This window comes from Coregonus clupeaformis, chromosome 31, assembly GCF_020615455.1.
Source record: "Coregonus clupeaformis isolate EN_2021a chromosome 31, ASM2061545v1, whole genome shotgun sequence".
In the NCBI taxonomy this organism is placed as follows: domain Eukaryota; kingdom Metazoa; phylum Chordata; class Actinopteri; order Salmoniformes; family Salmonidae; genus Coregonus; species Coregonus clupeaformis.
The window spans coordinates 4,637,416-4,658,012 of NC_059222.1; positions in this window are offsets into that span (position 1 = coordinate 4,637,416).

The window sequence follows — 20,597 nt, forward strand, 5'->3', positions numbered from 1 at the left end:
TCAAAGCTCATCACTAAGCTAAGGATCCTGGGACTAAACACCTCCCTCCGCAACTGGATCATGGACTTTCTGACGGACCGCCCCCAGGTGGTAAGTGGAGGTAACAACACATCTGCCACGCTGATCCTCAACACGGGGGGCCCTCAGGGGTGCGTGCTCAGTCCCCTCCTGTACTCCCTGTTCACCCATGACTGCATGGCCAAGCACGACTCCAACACCATCATTAAGGTTGCCGACGACACAACAGTGGTAGGCCTGATCACCGACAATGATGAGACAGCCTATAGGGAGGAGGTCAGAGACCTGGCCGTGTGGTGCCAGCATAACAACCTCTCCCTCAACGTGATCAAGACAAAGGAGATGATTGTGGACTACAGGAAAAAGAAGAGGACCGAGCACGCCCCCATTCTCATCGACTGGGCTGTAGTGGAGCAGGTTGAGAGCTTAAAGTTCCTTGGTGTCCACATCACCAACAAACTATCATGGTCCAAACACACCAAGAGAGTCGTGAAGAGGGAACGGCAAAGCCTATTCCCTCCCAGGAGACTGAAAAGATGTGGCATTGGTCCTCAGATCCTCAAAAAGTTCTACAGCTGCACCATCGAGAGCATCCTGACTGGTTGCATCACCGCCTGGTATGGCAACTGCCCGGCCTCCGACCGCAAGGCACTACAGAGGGTAGTGCGTACGGCCCAGTACATCGCTGGGGCCAAGCTTCCTGCCATCCAGGACCTCTACACCAGGCGTTGTCAGAGGAAGGCCCTAGTCTAGGTCCAAAAGGCTTCTGAACAGCTTCTACCCCCAAGCCATAAGACTCCTGAACAGCTAATCAAATGGCTACCCGGACTATTTGGATTGTCCCCACCCACCGCCTCTACCTACATGTACATATTACCTCAATTACCTCAACTAACCTATTCCCCCTCATATTGACTCTGTACCGGTACCCCCTGTATATAGCCTCGCTACTGTTATTTTACTGCTGCTCTTTCATTATTTGTTATTTCTTAATTATTATTTTTTACTCATCCATTTTTTTACTTAACACTTATTCTTCTTAAAACTGCATTGTTGGTTAAGGGCTTGTAAGTAAGCTTTTCACTGTTCTCTTCAGCGCATGTGACAAATACATTTGTATTTATTTATTTCATACTCAATTGTGCTTATGTTGTAAAATGTTTCTATTAGTTCTGTAAAACAATGCTAATGCTAATAAGGTCAAGGAAGTATTAGCTTAGTATCCTTTGAAGCTGCCCTGGTCATGGCTAGAAGGGATCCAGCTTTTGTCAATTTAACGTCAAAAGTTGCCCTGGCCTTGTCATGACCATTGCATTGGCCTGTGTATTCTTTGGAGCTCTTCAATTATTATGTTACTTGTAATATGGTTTTATTGCTATCCTGATATTTTATTGTAATTACTAATAATTCATCTTTATTCTGTACTTTCAGAAACCATACACACACAGTATTGAACATCACTTGTCAACATCATAACTGGAACTGGACATCTTTCGTGCTGAATATTGAGGACAGCTTTGTGTGCTAGCAACATACTGTTTGGAGAGGGAGTAGGGAGGATGAGGGAGTGGAGAGGATGATGAGGGAGTGGGGAGGTGGGTGAGATATTGTCAGTATAATTGCATAATGGAACTGTATTTGAATTGTATGTGAACTGAATGTCCAATTACAAAAAAATCTAGTTCAGTAATCATCTCACTTGTTAGCTGGCGGTGAACTACAGTATTGGGACAAATTCACTTACAGTTGAAGTCGGAAGTTTACATACACTTAGGTTGGAGTCATTAAAACTCGTTTTTCAACCACTCCACAAATTTCTTGTTAACAAACTATAGTTTTGGCAAGTCGGTTAGGACATCTACTTTGTGCATTTTCCAACAATTGTTAACAGACAGATTATTTCACTTATAATTCACTGTATCACAATTCCAGTGGGTCAGAAGTTTACATACACTAAGTTGACTGTGCCTTTAAACAGCTTGGAAAATTACAGAAAATGATGTCATGGCTTTAGAAGCTTCTGATAGGCTAATTGACATAATTTGAGTCAATTGGAGGTGTACCTGTGGATGCATTTCAATGCCTACCTTCAAACTCAGTGCCTCTTCGCTTGATATCATGGGAAAATTGTTTGTTTGGAGGAAATTGGGGGTCACTTGCAAGCCGAAGAACACCATCCCAACCTTGAAGCACGGGGGTGGCAGCATCATGCTGTGGGGGTGCTTTGCTGCAGGAGGGACTGGTGCACTTCACAAAATAGATGGCATCATGAGGAAGGAACATCATGGGGATATATTGAAGCAACAGCTCAAGACATCAGTCAGAAAGTTAAAGCTTGGTCACAAATGGGTCTTCCAAATGGACAATGACCCCAAGCATACTTCCAAAGTTGTGGCAAAATGGCTTAAGGACAACAATGTCAAGGTATTGGAGTGGCCATGACAAAGCCCTGACCGCAATCCTATAGAAAATGTGTGGGCAGAACTGAAAAAGCGTGTGCGAGCAAGGAGGCCTACAAACCTGACTCAGTTACACCAGCTCTGTCAGGAGGAATGGGCCAAAATTCACCCAACTTATTGTGGGAAGCTATTGTGGGAAGCTACCCGAAACATTTGACCCAAGTTAAACAATTTAAAGGCAATGCTACCAAATACTAATGTATTTGGCTAAGGTGTATGTAAACTTCCGACTTCATGTGTATTAAAGTAGAAAAAAGTATTTGGTCCCATGTTCACGCAATGCCTACATCAAGCTACACATTTGTTTGATGTATTTGCATTATTTGTTTTTGTTGTGTTTCAGTTTATTTTGTGCCCAATATAAATTAATGGAAAATAATGTATTGTGTCATTCTGGAGTCACTTTTATTGTAAATAAGAATAGAATATCTTTCTAAACACTTCTACATTAATGTGGATGCTACCATGATTATGGATAATCCTGAATGAATGAATAATGATGAATGAGAAAGTTAAAGACACACAAATATCATTCCCCCAAGACATGCTAACCTCTCACCATTACAATAACAGGGGAGGTTAGCATTTTGGGGGGTATGATATTTGTGCATCTGTAACTTTTTCACTCATCATTATTGCTTGCTATGAATATTGAACCAAATACTTTACTTTTTACTACTTTGATGTGTATTTGTCGCAATACTTTTGGTGTAATTTCTAAACGGTTCACCTGATATGGATTAATATACCCTCAAATTAAAGCTGACTGTCTGCACTTTAACCTCATAGTCATTGTATCATTTCAAATCCAAGGTGCTGGAGTACAGAGCCAAATAACAAAAAAATTGTCACTGTCCCAATACTTTTGGAGCTCACTGTATGTGGCCATTGAGGACAGCAGTGTCGATCAGATACAAAAATCTTCTTATACCTCTTGGTGGTTTTACGAGCGCATGCCACAAAGCTGTTTATCATGTCTGCCTTATCCACTGCCCCCACTTTGCAATTATAGTCAAGAACACAGTCTGGTTTGATATTTCTCTCTCCCGTCAGGTGGTCCTGTGGATCTCTCTTCTCCTGTAGTACCAAGGCATAGTGACTGGTCTCCTGCACTATGTCTCCCACCAGCTCCTCTGTCAGAAACAGATTGAAGCACTCTGCCTCAGAGGGAGATGGCAAGGGGCTTTGCACTCCAGACTGGGACTCATCAAAGCCCAACAGCAGGGCCAGGAGGGGTGAAATGGCTGGAGGCCTTCCAGCTATCGCAGAACTCCTGTTCTTCACCCACTGTCTGTGTGCCTCCATCCCCACCAGCATCTTCAGAGGGACCTGGGAATTCGTCGGTGAGCAAGGTGTCCTCAGATTCAGAGTTCTCCGTGGCCACAAGGTTGGAGGGTAGATCCTCACTGTCACTGTCAGAATCTGATTCCTCACTGTCATACAAAGATCTCCAGAATTTCCACATTTGTGAGTCGGCTCCTTTTGAAAGACATTGCTAATGCTACAGCTTAGCCCACTAGCTACATACATAAACAACAACACTGAATGGCTCCAAGTGAGTGTCAAGGGAAATTATTGGCTGTCGTGTAGTGATACTGATGATTTGTCTCCAAAGATGGTTTGTTTAGATAGAAGGTTAGGATAATTAATGTGGCAGGTTAGGATAATTAACACAGCAGGTTAGGTGAATTAACGTTGGAGGTCGAGAGAATGTGGCTTAGCTACAATGCTACAGTTGTCAATAACTGTTGTTGCCGAAGCGACCACTAGACAGAGCTGTTGTAGGCCTAGCTACTCAATCTAGCCACAACAATAGACATGTAAACAAACCATCTGTAGCGACAAATGACCAATATCATAACACCGGCATGGGCCACTTGTCTCAATAAATCAATATCAGAAAATAGTTTGTGTGGTAACCATTTATTTATTTACTGTTTTATTCACGTTTTGAAGTACTGGTGACAAATCATGCATTCCGATTCTTGCATAGATTGCAATGGACACATATGATGTGTTTAAATACTTTTTTGAAGATTGTACTGATTATGATTAGCTAATACTAAGCTATTTGCCGGCTATGTGTGGAGTCATGTTTGTTGACATCATTCAATGCATTCTGGGAGTCACGTATACAGTACGTCTGTCAGACCAAAGATGTTATAGCAAAATGAGGTGAAGGGATGGTTCACTTATCTTTTGAGTAAATTTCCGGAAGTGAATGATGGGAAGTGAATGATGGGAAGTGAATGATGGTCACACCTCATTCACTTCAACATGCACACTGCAAACATATCTAACTCATCTTGTCATCTTTTCTTATCTTTGGTTGATGCAGAAAAACAAACATGGTGGCGCGCACAAAATCTACACACCATGGGATTACTTTAGACTTTTAGAAAGAAAGAGTTTTACAAAATTATTTTGATCACTGTTGTGCTCATCCATGATGTGATGAATTGTAAATAGTAATTGCTATTAGCTAATTCATATTATGGTTTTTATCAGCTGAGAGTTGTGTTACCTCACTCTTTACATATCTGCATATTTCCGTTAGGGAACGCCTACTCTATGAAGTGTGTGTGTGCAATAACTCAATTCGCCTTTGCACTCCTTCATTATATCCAAGATGGCGTAGCAGTGTGGTCGTGTATTCTGTTGTGTCCTCGTGTAAATAGCCAGTTTTTTAGTTTTTTGTCTTTTTTATATATTTCTCTCTTACTTTCCATCCTTTAACTAAATATACTTTCCTGCAACCCGCCTCACCCAATGTGGAACAGATTCTATTATTTCTTTATTTTTATCATCAAAAACCTACAGCTGAAACTAGCCAGCTAGCCAGATAACTAGCTACTTGCTATTAGCCACTGTTAGCGGTCTTCACCACTCTCCGTGGCCTGCACTACCTACCAGCCAGCTCTAGCCTGGACAATTATCGGCCAGTCTGCACAGCGTGCTATCGACCCAGAGCATATCAGATTTTCTGCCGGAATCACTGAACCTTAACACCGGATCATCGCAACTAGCTAGCTGCAACTGAATGGCTGTTGTTGGCTAATTCACCACTGTCCCGATGAACCAGTTAGCCTTGAGCTAGCCTCGAGCCAGGCCCATCTCCCAGCTATCTACCTCTCTGTCAACCGGACGGGACCTCCTAGAGTCGACACGGAGCCCCGCCGATCCATCATGACTGGTCTGCCGACGTAATCGTCTGATGTGGTTTCAACAGGCTTCCCGTTGCGACGACCACGAAGATCCATCTGCTAGCAATCAACAGCCGTGCCTCCTGCTCGCCTGTGCTGTAGCAGCCTACGAACTGCTCCCGGACTTACCTATTGCTGTTCACTGGACCTTATGATCACTCAGCTACACAGCTGATGCCTGCTGGACTGTTCCTTTACACGGTACCCTATCCTGTTTATCTGTTTAGCCTCAGCCCAAACTTTCGTCGCCATTACCAGTTGTTGTCTTAGTCCTCTCGAATAACACCTTTGATTGCGTTATGCCTCTCTCCCATGTCAATATGCCTAGCATATTGCTGTTTGGGCTAGCTCTTATTGTACTATTTCAATGTAGAGCCCCCAGTCCCGCTCAACCTGCCTCAGATAGCTCCTTTGTCCCACCCCCCATTCACACGGAGACTGGCTCAATCGGTACCTCCAGTGATGCTACCTCTTTCATCGTTACCCAATGCTTAGGTGTACCTCCACTGTACTCATATCCTTCCATATCCTTGTCTGTACATAATGCCCTGAATCTATTCTACAACGCCCGGAAATCTGCCCCTTTTATTCTCTGTACCAACGCACTAGAACACCAGTTCTTAAAGCCTTTAGCCATATCCTTATTCTATTCCTCCTCTGTTCCTCTGGTGATGTAGAGGTTAACCCAGGCCCTGTAGCCCCCAGTATCACTCCTACTCCCCAGGCGCTATCATTTGTTGACTTCTGTAACCGTAAAAGCCTTGGTTTCATGCATGTCAACATCAGAAGCCTCCTCCCCAAGTTTGAGTTATTCACTGCGTTAGCACACTCTGCCAACCCTGATGTTCTAGCAGTGTCTGAATCCTGGCTTAGGAAGGCCACCAAAAATTCAGAAATGTCCATTCCGAATTACAACATTTTCCGTCTAGATAGAACTGCCAAAGGGGGTGGTGTTGCAATCTACTGTAGAGATAGCCTGCAGAGCTCTATCATACTATCCAGGTCTGTGCCCAAACAGTTTGAGCTTCTACTTCTAAAAATCAACCTTTCCAGAAATAAGTCTCTCACTGTTGCCGCTTGCTACAGACCCCCCTCAGCCCCCAGTTGTGCCCTGGACACCATATGTGAATTGCTTGCCCCCCATCTATCCTCAGAGTTTGTAGTGCTTGGTGACATAAACTGGGATATGCTTAACACCCCGGCCATCCTACAATCTAAACTAGATGCCCTCAATCTCACACAAATTATCAAGGAACCTACCAGGTACAACCCTAAATCTGTAAACATGGAAACCCTCATAGATATCATCCTGACTGTCTTCAAACAGGATCTCAGCGATCACTGCCTCATTGCCTGCATCCGTAATGGGTCCGTGGTCAAACGACCACCCCTCATCACTGTCAAATGCTCCCTAAAACACTTCAGCGAGCAGGCCTTTCTAATTGATCTTGCCCGGGTATCCTGGATGGATATTGACCTCATTCCGTCAGTAGAGGATGCCTGGATGTTCTTCAAAAGTACTTTCCTCTACATCTTAAATAAGCGTGCCCCATTCAAAAAATGCAGAACTAAGAACAGATATAGCCCCTGGTTCACCCCAGACATGACTGCCCTTGACCAGCACAAAAACATCCTGTGGCGTACTGCATTAGCATCAAACAGCCCCCGCGATATGCAACTTTTCAGGGAAGTCAGGAACCAATATACACAATCAGTTAGGAAAGCAAAGGCTAGCTTTTTCAAACAGAAATGTGCATCCTGTAGCACTAACTCCAAAAAGTTTTGGGACACTGTAAAGTCCATGGAGAATAAGAGCACCTCCTCCCAGCTACCCACTGCACTGAGGCTAGGAAACACTGTCACCACCGATAAATCTACGATAATCGAGAATTTCAATAAGCATTTTGCTACGGCTGGCCATGCTTTTCACCAGGCTACCCCTACCCCGGCCACCAGCTCTGCACCCTCCGCTGCAACTTGCACATGCCCCCCCCCACCTCCACTTCTCCTTCATCCAAATTCAGATAGCTGATGTGCTGAAAGAGCTGCAAAATCTGGACCCCTACAAATCAGCTGGGCTAGACAATCTGGACCCTTTATTTCTAAAATTAGCTACCGAAATTGTCGCAACCCCTATTACTAGCCTGTTCAACCTCTCTTTTGTATCGTCTGAGATCCCCAGAGATTGGAAAGCTGCCGCAGTCATCCCCCTCTTCAAAGGGGGTGACACTCTAGATCCAAACTGTTACAGACCTATATCCATCCTGCCCTTCAAAAGTATTTGAAAGCCAAATTAACAAACAGATCACCGACCATTTCGAATCCCATCGTACCTTCTCCGCTATGCAATCTGGTTTCCGAGCTGGTCATGGGTGCACGTCAGCCATGCTCAAGGTCCTAAACGATATAATAACCGCGATCGATAAAAGACAGTACTGTGCAGCCGTCTTCATCGACCTGGCCAAGGCTTTTGACTCTGTCAATTACCACATTCTTATTGGCAGACTAAATAGCCTTGGTTTCTCAAATGACTGCCTCGCCTGGTTCACCAACTACTTCTCAGATAGATTTCAATGTGTCAAATCGGAGGGCCTGTTGTCTGGACCTCTGGCAGTCTCTATGGGGGTGCCACAGGGTTAAATTCTCAGGCCAACTCTATTCTCTGTGTATATCAATGATGTCGCTCTTGCTGCTGCTGGTGACTCTCAGATCCACCTCTACTCAGACGACACCATTTTGTATACATCTGGCCCTTCATTGGACACTGTGTTAACAAACCTCCAAATGAGCTTCAACTGCTCTTAAACGCTAGGAAAACGAAATGCAGGTAGCTTAGTGGTTAAGAGCGTTGTGCCAGTAACCGAAAGGTCGCTGGTTCTAATCCCCGAGCCGACTAGGTGAAAAATCTGTCGATGTGCCCTTGAGCAAGGCACTTAACCCTAATTGCTCCTGTAAGTCGCTCTGGATAAGAGCGTCTGCTAAATGAGTAAAATGTAATGTAAAATGAATGCTCTTCAATCGAACGCTGCTTGCGCCCGCCCGACTAGAATCACTACTCTCGGCGGGTCTGACTTAGAATATGTAGACAACTACAAATACCTACAGTGAGGGAAAAAAGTATTTGATCCCCTGCTGATTATGTACGTTTGCCCACTGACAAAGAAATGATCAGTCTATAATTTTAATGGTAGGTTTATTTTAACAGTGAGAGACAGAATAACAACAAAAAAATCCAGAATAACGCATGTCAAAAATATTATAAATTGATTTGCATTTTAATGAGGGAAATAAGTATTTGACCCCGTCTCAATCAGAAAGATTTCTGGCTCCCAGGTGTCTTTTATACAGGTAACGAGCTGAGATTAGGAGCACACTTTTAAAGGGAGTGCTCCTAATCTCAGCTTGTTACCTGTATAAAAGACACCTGTCCACAGAAGCAATCAATCAATCAGATTCCAAACTCTCCACCATGGCCAAGACCAAAGAGCTCTCCAAGGATGTCAGGGACAACATTGTAGACCTACACAAGGCTGGAATGGGCTACAAGACCATCGCCAAGCAGCTTGGTGAGAAGGTGACAACAGTTGGTGTGATTATTCGCAAATGGAAGAAACACAAAATAACTGTCAATCTCCCTCGGCCTGGGGCTCCATGCAATAACTCACCTCGTGGAATTGCAATGATCATGAGAACGGTGAGAAATCAGCCCAGAACTACACGGAAGGATCTTGTCAATGATCTCAAGGCAGCTGGGACCAGAGTCACCAAGAAAATAATTGGTAACACACTACGCCGTGAAGGACTGAAATCCTGCAGCGCCCGCAAGGTCCCCCTGCTCAAGAAAGCACATATACAGGCCCGTCTGAAGTTTGCCAATGAACATCTGAATGATTCAGAGGAGAACTGGGTGAAAGTGTTGTGGTCAGATGTGACCAAAATGGAGCTCTTTGGCATCAACTCAACTCGCCGTGTTTGGAGGAGGAGTAATGCTGCCTATGACCCCAATAATACCATCCGCACCGTCAAACATGGAGGTGGAAACATTATGCTTTGGGGGTGTTCTTCTGCTAAGGGGACAGGACAACTTCACTGCATCAAAGGGACGATGGAGGGGGCCATGTACCGTCAAATCTTGGGTGAGAACCTCCTTCCCTCAGCCAGGGCATTGAAAATGGGTTGTGAATCGGTATTCCAGCATGACAATGACCCAAAACACACGTCCAAGGCAACAAAGGAGTGGCTCAAGAAGAAGCACATTAAGATCCTGGAGTGGCCTAGCCAGTCTCCAGACCTTAATCCCATAGAAAATATGTGGAGGGAGCTGAAGGTTTGAGTTGCCAAACGTCAGCCTTGAAACCTTAATGACTTGGAGAAGATCTGCAAAGAGGAGTGGGACAAAATCCCTCCTGAGATGTGTGCAAACCTGGTGGCCAACTACAAGAAACGTCTGACCTCTGTGATTGCCAACAAGGGTTTTGCCACCAAGTACTAAGTCATGTTTTGTAGAGGGGTCAAATACTTATTTCCCTCATTAAAATACAAATCAATTTATAACATTTTTGACATGCGTTTTTCTGGATTTTTTTGTTGTTATTCTGTCTCTCACTGTTCAAATAAACCTACTATTAAAATTATAGACTGATCATGTCTTTGTCAGTGGGCAAACGTACAAAATCAGCAGGGGATCAAATACTTTTTTCCCTCACTGTAGGTGTCTGGTTAAACCGTAAACTCTCCTTCCAGACTCACATTAAGCATCGTCAATCCAAAGTTAAATCTAGAATCAGCTTCCTATTTCACAAACAAAGCCTCCTTCACTCATGCTGCTAAACGTGCCCTCGTAAAACTGACTATCCTACCGATCCTTGACTTCGGCGATGTCATTTACAAAATAGCTTCCAACACTCTACTCAGCAAATTGGATGTAGTCTATCACAGCACCATCCGTTTTGTCACCAAAGCCCCATATACTACCCACCATTGTGACCTGTACACTCTCGTTGGCTGGCCCTCACTACATATTCGTCGCCAAACCCACTGGTTCCAGGTCATCTATAAATCTCTTCTAGGCAAATCCCTGCCTTATCTTAGCTCATTGGTCACCATAGCAACACCCACCCGTAGTATGCGTTCCAGCAGGTATATCTCACTGGTCATCCCCAAAGCCAACACCTCCTTTGGCCGCCATTCCTTCCAGTTCTCAGCTGCAAATGACTGGAATGAACTGCAAAAATCTCTGAAGCTGGAGACACTTATCTCCCTCACTATCTTTAAGCATCAGTTGTCAGAGCAGCTTACCGATCACTGCACCTGTACACAGCCCATCTGTAATTAGCCCACCCAACTACCTCATCCCCATATTGTTATTTACATTGTTATTTATTTTGCTAATTTGCACCCCAGTATCTCTATTTGCACATCATCTTCTGCACATGTATCACTCCAGTGTTAATTCTAAATTGTAATTATTTTGCAATATGGCCTATTTATTGCCTTACCTCCATAACTTACTACATTTGCACACACTGTATATAGATTTTCTATTGTGTTATTGACTGTACGTTTTGTTTATTCCATATGTAACTCTGTGTTGTTGTTGTTTTTATCGCACTGCTTTGCTTTATCTTGGCCAGGTCGCAGTTGTAAATGAGAACTTGTTCTCAACTGGCTTACCTGGTTAAATAAAGGTGAAATAAATATAAATAAATAAACAACTCGATTTTTTAAAACTTTTGCAAGGGTAAAGTCTACAAACATTAGTCCAGATTCTGGTTTTGGGAACAGAAAAACGTATTGAGATCAACTGTTTCATTGATGAGGAAATGTGCAGAATGTCGGCCAAAATCCATCTCGTTCCATTTTCTCCCAATACCCGCCAGTTGGCTTCCTCTCACTACCATATTTGGCAGTGAGTGGAAATGCCAAGTGGATGCTTCACATTTAAAAATCCAGTGAAATGTCTGTCTCATTGTTCTATCTGTGGCGCAAAGATGAGAAGGAGAACCGGAGGAAAATTTTGTTAGCTTGCTGTTACTATACATTTACATTTTGTCATTTAGCAGACACTCTTATCCAGAGCAACTTACAGTTAGTGAGTGCATGCATTTTTTTGTTGTTGATACTATAGCACATTTTGTTAGCCCATGATGATGTTATTCAGAGTTATTGACCTCACAGTAAGCCAGATTCGAGTAACTTACATTTCAACATGTTGACTCAAAAGCTGCAATAACAGATAACGTTAACTAACAGTATGAAAATGTATGCACACACTAACTGTATGTTGCTCTGGATAAGAGCGTCTGCTAAATGACTAAAATGTAAAATGTAACTAACGTGAGGGACTACCCAGTCTAGCTAGCAGTGCTGCTTCATTAGCAACCTAGCCAAATTTTATGAGCAGGGTTTTGACAGTATAGTTATTGATTAGCTATCTGAACACTGAATCCAACTGCTGGAGCTCTGTTCACCACCCGACAAAGTATCACTAACTAACCAATTACTGTCTAATCAAGTACTGTCCAAATATGCTACAAATTACTAATAAAGATAGCTAGATAACTTAAGGCTAACATGACATTAGCTACTGTTGGTAACATCAGCTCAATCAGCTCAATTAGCTAGCTATCTGTTGAAGAAACAAAGCTGGATAGCTGAGTACATTTTTTTTTCCAATTTATAAAAGATGGAAATACGGAATTGAATGTGCAGCTCAGCAAACACAGAGACGGTTTTTGTATTTGCAGGAGTAAGTGAATAGATTGTGTGTGTGTGTGTGAGTGTGTTTACAATACAATTATTTAGCATCTAGCTACTTAGATGGGTTGGCTGACAACGTCACGAAAACGATGTGTGCGCTTCCATGGGGCATAAATCACCCTGTTGTGATTCTGGATGGCCAGATTGCTAGCAAGAATGACACTGCCATGTGGAGAATCATAAGTGGCTTATTTCAGCATGTTCCATTTCAGCATGTTTTTATGTTATTGATACCATATCTTGTTTTGAGGTGTTGACTGATTTCATGTCAATGCAAATATGGCTATTTGAAACAACAAGTGGTCATTGTGCAAATGCATTTGTTTTCAATAAACATTGGAGATGAAATATAGCTTACATGTTAACAATCTAAGCCAACCTCATCGGTTTTGCCCCACGGTTGCACGCATTTCAATGTTGTTGCTAAAGCGACAGAGCGAGAACACAGGTATTGTGGTTAGAAGGGTAAGACAGTTTAATGTTAATCAGGTTTAAGATTGAGTGATCTGCTAATATCATTAAGGAACAGAAATGATCCCAGATTTTACCTTTAGCTCAATTCAGGTAAACATTATTTGCCTGTTGTTCATATTGTGTGTGTGTGTGTGTGTGTGTGTGTGTGTATATATGTTGCTACTGTGTGTGTTTGGCTGTTCAGAATATTCCATATTGCTACGGCACTAATACTATGCCGTCTATAATATAGGAGATCCAGAAAAGCAGAACTTCAGACAGCAAGGAAGAGAGGGACAGAGCGAGAACACAGGATAACATAGAGAGAGGGGAGAACCACACAAGACAAACATGGCATATTCCTCTCAAGCCAGAGGAAGTAGTCCTTGATAAACATTTCCTCTCAAAAAAAAGAACAATGTCCTGTGTGTATAGATTGTTAGACCCTGATATGTTCCCATCACTAAAGCCAATCATACAGGCTGCACAGACCATCCCAGTTAACAGCTGTGAGAGATCTTTCAGTGCATTAAGACGTCTACATACCTGGCTTAGGAGCCCAATGACCCAAGATAGAATGCACCATGACAATTGACAAAGATACACATACAGTGGGGAAAAAAAGTATTTAGTCAGCCACCAATTGTGCAAGTTCTCCCACTTAAAAAGATGAGAGAGGCCTGTAATTTTCATCATAGGTACACGTCAACTATGACAGACAAAATTAGGAAAAAAATTCCAGAAAATCACATTGTAGGATTTTTAATGAATTTATTTGCAAATTATGGTGGAAAATAAGTATTTGGTCAATAACAAAAGTTTCTCAATACTTTGTTATATACCCTTTGTTGGCAATGACACAGGTCAAACGTTTTCTGTAAGTCTTCACAAGGTTTTCACACACTGTTGCTGGTATTTTGGCCCATTCCTCCATGCAGATCTCCTCTAGAGTGGTGATGTTTTGGGGCTGTCGCTGGGCAACAAGGACTTTCAACTCCCTCCAAAGATTTTCTATGGGGTTGAGATCTGGAGACTGGCTAGGCCACTCCAGGACCTTGAAATGCTTCTTACGAAGCCACTCCTTCGTTGCCCGGGCGGTGTGTTTGGGATCATTGTCATGCTGAAAGACCCAGCCACATTTCATCTTCAATGCCCTTGCTGATGGAAGGAGGTTTTCACTCAAAATCTCACGATACATGGCCCCATTCATTCTTTCCTTTACACGGATCAGTCGTCCTGGTCCCTTTGCAGAAAAAACAGCCCCAAAGCATGATGTTTCCACCCCCAATGCTTCACAGTAGGTATGGTGTTCTTTGGATGCAACTCAGCATTCTTTGTCCTCCAAACACGACGAGTTGAGTTTTTACCAAAAAGTTCTATTTTGGTTTCATCTGACCATATGACATTCTCCCAATCCTCTTCTGGATCATCCAAATGCACTCTAGCAAACTTCAGACGGGCCTGGACATGTACTGGCTTAAGCAGGGGGACACGTCTGGCACTGCAGGATTTGAGTCCCTGGCGGTGTAGTGTGTTACTGATGGTAGGCTTTGTTACTTTGGTCCCAGCTCTCTGCAGGTCATTCACTAGGTCCCCCCGTGTGGTTCTGGGATTTTTGCTCACCGTTCTTGTGATCATTTTGACCCCACGGGGTGAGATCTTGCGCGGAGCCCCATATTGAGGGAGATTATCAGTGGTCTTGTATGTCTTCCATTTCCTAATAATTGCTCCCACAGTTGATTTCTTAAAACCAAGCTGCTTACCTATTGCAGATTCAGTCTTCCCAGCCTGGTGCAGGTCTACAATTTTGTTTCTGGTGTCCTTTGACAGCTCTTTGGTCTTGGCCATAGTGGAGTTTGGAGTGTGACTGTTTGAGGTTGTGGACAGGTGTCTTTTATACTGATAACAAGTTCAAACAGGTGCCATTAATACAGGTAACGAGTGGAGGACAGAGGAGCCTCTTAAAGAAGAAGTTACAGGTCTGTGAGAGCCAGAAATCTTGCTTGTTTGTAGGTGACCAAATACTTATTTTCCACCAGAATTTGCAAATAAATTCATTAAAAATCCTACAATGTGATTTTCTGGATTTTTTTTTCTCAATTTGTCTGTCATAGTTGACGTGTACCTATGATGAAAATTACAGGCCTCTCTCATATTTTTAAGTGGGAGAACTTGCACAATTGGTGGCTGACTAAATACTTTTTTTCCCCACTGTACTAAAATGCTTGGGAATGACTGAAGTCATAGACAGGTTTGCACTGACAGTTTCACTTAGTTTAATTTCTAATCTTTATGGATGGCTTAACATCTTAGTACTGTGTAATATAACATTGTGAATATTTAGTTGAAGAAATTATTGTATGCTGTTATGTACATGTGTGTAAAATTGTAAAGTGTTGTTACTACAGGAGTGTTGGAGGGGGTGTATTGTGTAATTAATTAGGTAGAAATATTGTCCTGTAGCTAATTGACCTTGGAATCTGTGATTTATTATCACAAATATTATAAAATCATGATTTTCAAGCGTGTTTTGTGCCTGAGTTTGTACATATTATCTGCAAAAGTTGTGTTCCCTCCACCCCACTCTACAGTTATAGTACAAGCCTACTGCTAATGTGAGTTTATGTAGATATTTTGGAACTGCACAGTGTGCGCAGCATGACTAGCTCACATTAGGTTCCCCTCTCCACTGGGGTTCTCTGCCTCTAACCCTGTTGCAGGGGCTGAGTCACTGGCCTGCTGGTGCTCTTTCATGCCGTCCCTGGGGGGGGGTGCGTCACTTGAGTGGGTTGAGTTACTGACGTGATCTTCCTGTCTGGGTTGGCGCCCTCCCCCCCTTGGTTTGTGCTGTGGTGGAGACCTCTGTGGGCTATACTCGGCCTTGTGTCAGGATTGTAAGTTGGTGGTTGGGGATATCCCTCTAGTGGTGCGGGGGCTGTGCTTTGGCGGAGTGGGTGGGGTTATATCCTTCCTGTTTGGCCCTGTCCGGGGTTTCTTCGGATGGGGCCACAGTGTCTCCGGACCGCTCCTGTCTCAGCCTCCAGTATTTATGCTGCAGTAGTTTATGTGTCGGGGGCTGGGGTTAGTTGGTTATACCTGGAGTACTTCTCCTGTCTTATCCAGTGTCCTGTGTGAATTTAAGTATGCTCTCTCTAATTCTCTCGTTCTCTCTTTCTCTCTGAGAACCTGAGCCCTAGGACCATACGTCAGGACTACCGGGCATGATGACACCTTGCTGTCCCCAGTCCGCCTGGCCTTGCTGCTATTCCAGTTTCAACTGTTCTGCCTGCGGCTACGAAACCCCTACCTGTCCCAGACCTGCTGTTTTCAACTCTAAATGATCGGCTATGAAAAGCCAACTGAGAGACCTGAGCCCTAGGACCATACGTCGGGACTACCGGCCGTGGTGACTCCTTGCTGTCCCCAGTCCGCCTGGCCTTGCTGCTATTCCAGTTTAAACTGTTCTGCCTGCGGTTATGGAACCCCTACCTGTCCCAGACCTGCTGTTTTAAACTCTAATGATCGGCTATGAAAAGCCAACTGAGATTTATTCCTGATTATTATTTGACCATGCTTGTCACTTATGAACATTTTTGAACATCTTGGCATGGTTCTGTTATAATCTCCACCCGGCACAGCCAGAAGAGGACTGGCCACCCCTCATAGCCTGGTTCCTCTCTAGGTTTCTTCCTAGGTTTTGCCTTTCTAGGGAGTTTTTCCTAGCCACCGTGCTTCTACACCTGCATTACTAGCTGTTTGGGGTTTTAGGCTGGGTTTCTGTACAGCACTTCGAGATATTAGCTGATGTAAGAAGGGCTATATAAAATAAAATTGATTGAAATTGATTGATTAGTTAGCAGTAATATGACCAACATCAACATGAGGCTTTTTTTATTGCCAATCAAATATTAGACATGGTTTATGAAAACATTGCAACAAATTGATAAATACTTTTCCCCAAATAAATTCTTCATGGAAAAATACGATATAGTTATGCACTTGTACTTTGTACTTGCTAATAGATTAAAAAATATATATTATTGACACCATATTCCATGGGTTTACTGACCAAAATCCATTGAATTAATATTAATTCCCCCGGAGTCAGCCCCAGGTCTTCGGGGCTGAGCCCCGGATGTTCAGAATGTCTAGTAACGTCCCTGGCTAGGACTAATGTAGCCTACATTTTCTGATTTGGATGACAATTGTGTTATGTTGTTGCTACTTCTGTGAATGTCTGAACATTGCATCCAGAAATGAACTGCTCACATTGAGGACATAACATTGTAAAGACTGTGTTTGTGCAAAATGTTTCTGTAAAATAAGTGTGGCCAGCTCAAATGCTGACTGTTGCGTCAGTCATAACTAGAAGTTCAAATGAAGTGTTCTAATCACACCGGTTTGAGCATATGCTGCAGGGATCACTGTAGAATGATCACACCTGTGTCTTCATACATGTCAAAGGGTTAAAGAGTAAAATGATCTGTTTACGTGGTCTTTAGCCTGTCAATCATTCATTGCTTCATAAACAGAAAAACGGTGCTTCATAGACACTTTGGTGCCAGGTCATTAATCAGGTTGTGAACATATGGTGACCATGTGCTCATGGCCCCACTGTGCCCTCAACATTGAACACATTAAGGCCTTAAGAGTTAGAACTCCCCAGTTTGCTGCCCAGGTAGCTACTTGTAACCTGACACCACCCCCACAACTTCAAACACAATTTACATCAAACACATTTTAAAAGTTCAACATTGTCACGACTTCCGCCGAAGTTGGTGCCTCTCCTTGTGCGGGCGACTATCGGCGGTCGTCGTCACCGGCTTTCTAGCTGCCACCGATTTACGTTTCTGTTTTCCATTTGTTTTGTCTGTATTGTACACACCTGGTTCCCATTACGTTAATTTGTTTCCCTATTTAACCCTCTGGTTCCCTCATGGTGTTGTGCGTGATTATTCTTTGTTTGGTGTTTGTACTGCTGTGAGCTGATGTATTTCCCTACGTGGAAATTAGATTTGTTGTTTTTCGAGTAAAGTTTGTCTATTACTCAGTTCTGTGTCCTGCGCCTGACTTTGTCCTACCTCTGCACAATGACACCTGACAGAATCACGCACCTAATATGGAGTCAGCAGGTGCACCCAGTCCTCCGTTACCGGTGGAGGAGCGCGTCAAGCAGCTCCTGCACACCATGGAGCGATGGGAGAGAGAGGGTTTTCCCACAACCCCATCAACTTCACCTCAACCCACACCGCTGTCCACACCTCCGTCACCTGGACCCAGTGGGATTCGGCTCTCGCTCCCGAAGGCCTATGATGGGATGGCTGCCGGGTGCCAGGGGTTCCTGCTCCAGGTGGAGCTCTACCTGGCGACCGTCCACCCGGCTCCCTCGGGTTACGAGAGGGTGTCCGCCCTCATCTCCTGTTTGTCGGGGAAAGTGCTGGAGTGGGCCAACGCCGAATGGGGAGGGATAGACTCTACGTTGGTTCGCTACAAGGATTTCACCCGCCGTTTCCGGGCGGTCTTTGATCATCTGAGGGGAGAGCGGTGGAGGAACTCTTGTTCCATCTCAGACAGGGGAAGAGGAGCGCACAGGACTTCGCACTGGCCTTCAGGACCCTGGCTGCCAGCGCGGGATGGAATGAGAGGGCACAGATCGACCATTACGGGTGTAGTCTACGGGAGGACGTTCGTCGGGAGCTGGCCTGCAGGGACACCACCCTTACACTCGACCAGCTGGTGGATTTATCCATCCGGTTGGATAACCTGTTGGCCACCCGCGGACATCCGGATCAGGGTCCGTCCATTCCATCCCCCAGCACCTCCGACCCTACCTCTATGGAGCTCTGAGGTACTGCTCTAAGGGTGACCGGAGGGGGGACCGTTTCCTGCACCAAGTGTGGCCGCAGAGGGCACACTGCTGGTCGGTGCTGGGGAGGTTCCCAAGGGAGTCGAGGCAGCAGGAAGGGCACTGGTGGATCATCCCAGGTGAGTAGGCACCCGACTCACCCAGAGCTCCCTGTTGCGCACATGTATGTCTGTATAAAGTTTCCTGAGTTTTCCCCCGCATTCCCAGCATAAGGCGCTAGTAGATTCAGGCGCAGCTGGGAACTTTATTGATTGTGCATTTGCACTTAGATTAGGGATCCCTATTGTTCCTGTTGATGTGCCCTTTCCTGTACATGTACATCCTTTAGGGTCGGGCCTGATTAGGGAGGTCACAGCTCCACTATGTATGATAACGCAGGAGGGTCATGAGGAGAGTATTAGTCTCTTCCTGATCGATTCTCCTGTGTTTCCTGTGGTGTTGGGGCTTCCCTGGTTGGCCTATCATGACCCCACTATTTCGTGGTAACAGAGGGCTCTGAAGGGATGGTCACATCAGTGCTCAGGGAGGTGTGTAGGTGTTTCCATAGGTGCAACTTCGGTGGAAAGTCCAAACCCGGTCTCCCCCATGCACATTCCCCCCGAATATGCCGATTTGGCTCTCGCCTTCTCGACGGGGGGAATGTGCGATAAATCTCCAGGTAGACGCAGCACTTCCCAGGAGTCACGTGTATCCTCTGTCACAGGAGGAGACGGCGGCTATGGAAACATATGTCTCCGAATCTCTGGGACAGGGATACATTCAGCCTTCCACTTCACCTGCCTCCTCGAGTTTCTTTGAAGAAGAATGGAGGTTTACGCCCGTGCATTGACTATCGGGGTATAAATCAAGTACAGTTACCCGTTGCCTCTCATAGCCAGTGTGACCGAGTCATTGCACGGGGCGTGCTTCTTCACAAAACTGGATCTCAGGAGCGCGTACAACCTGGTGCGTATCCGGGAGGGGGATGAGTGGAAGACGGCATTTAGTACCACCTCTGGGCACTATGAGTACCTCATCATGCCGTACGGGTTAATGAATGCTCCATCAGTCTTCCAATCCTTTGTAGATGAGATCTTCAGGGACCTGCACGGGCAGGGTGTAGTGGTGTATATAGATGACATTCTCATATACTCCGCTACACGCGCCGAGCATTTGTCCCTGATGTGCAAGATGCTTGGTCGACTGTTGGAGCATGACCTGTACATCAAGGCTGAGAAACATCTGTTCTTCCAACAGTCCGTCTCCTTCCTAGGGTACCGCCTGTCCGTTTCAGGGGTGGAGATGGAGAATGACCGCATTTCAGCCGTGCGTAATTGGCCGACTGCAACCACGGTAAAGGAAGTGCAGCGGTTCTTAGGGTTTGCCAACTACTACCGGAGGTTTATCCGGGGCTTTGGTCAGGTAACGGCTCCCATTACCTCCTTGCTGAAGGGGGGACCGATGCGACTGCAGTGGTCAGCTGGGGCGGACAGGGCTTTTGGTCACCTGAAGGCTCTGTTTACCTCGGCTCCCTTGCTGGCTCATTCGGATCCCTCCTTAGCATTCATAGTAGAGGTGGACGCGTCCGAGGCTGGGATAGGAGCTGTGCTGTCTCAGCGCTCGGGTACGCCACCAAAGCTCCGCCCCGTGCTTTCTTTTTGAAGAAGCTCAGCCCGGCGGAGCAAAGCTATGATGTGGGGGACCGGGAGCTGTTAGCTGTTGTCAAGGCTCTGAAGGCGTGGAAACATTGGCTTGAGGGGGCTAAACACCCTTTCCTCATTTGGACTGACCACCGCAATCTGGAGTACATCCAGGTGGCGAGGAGACTGAACCCTTGCCAGGCAAGGTGGGCCATGTTTT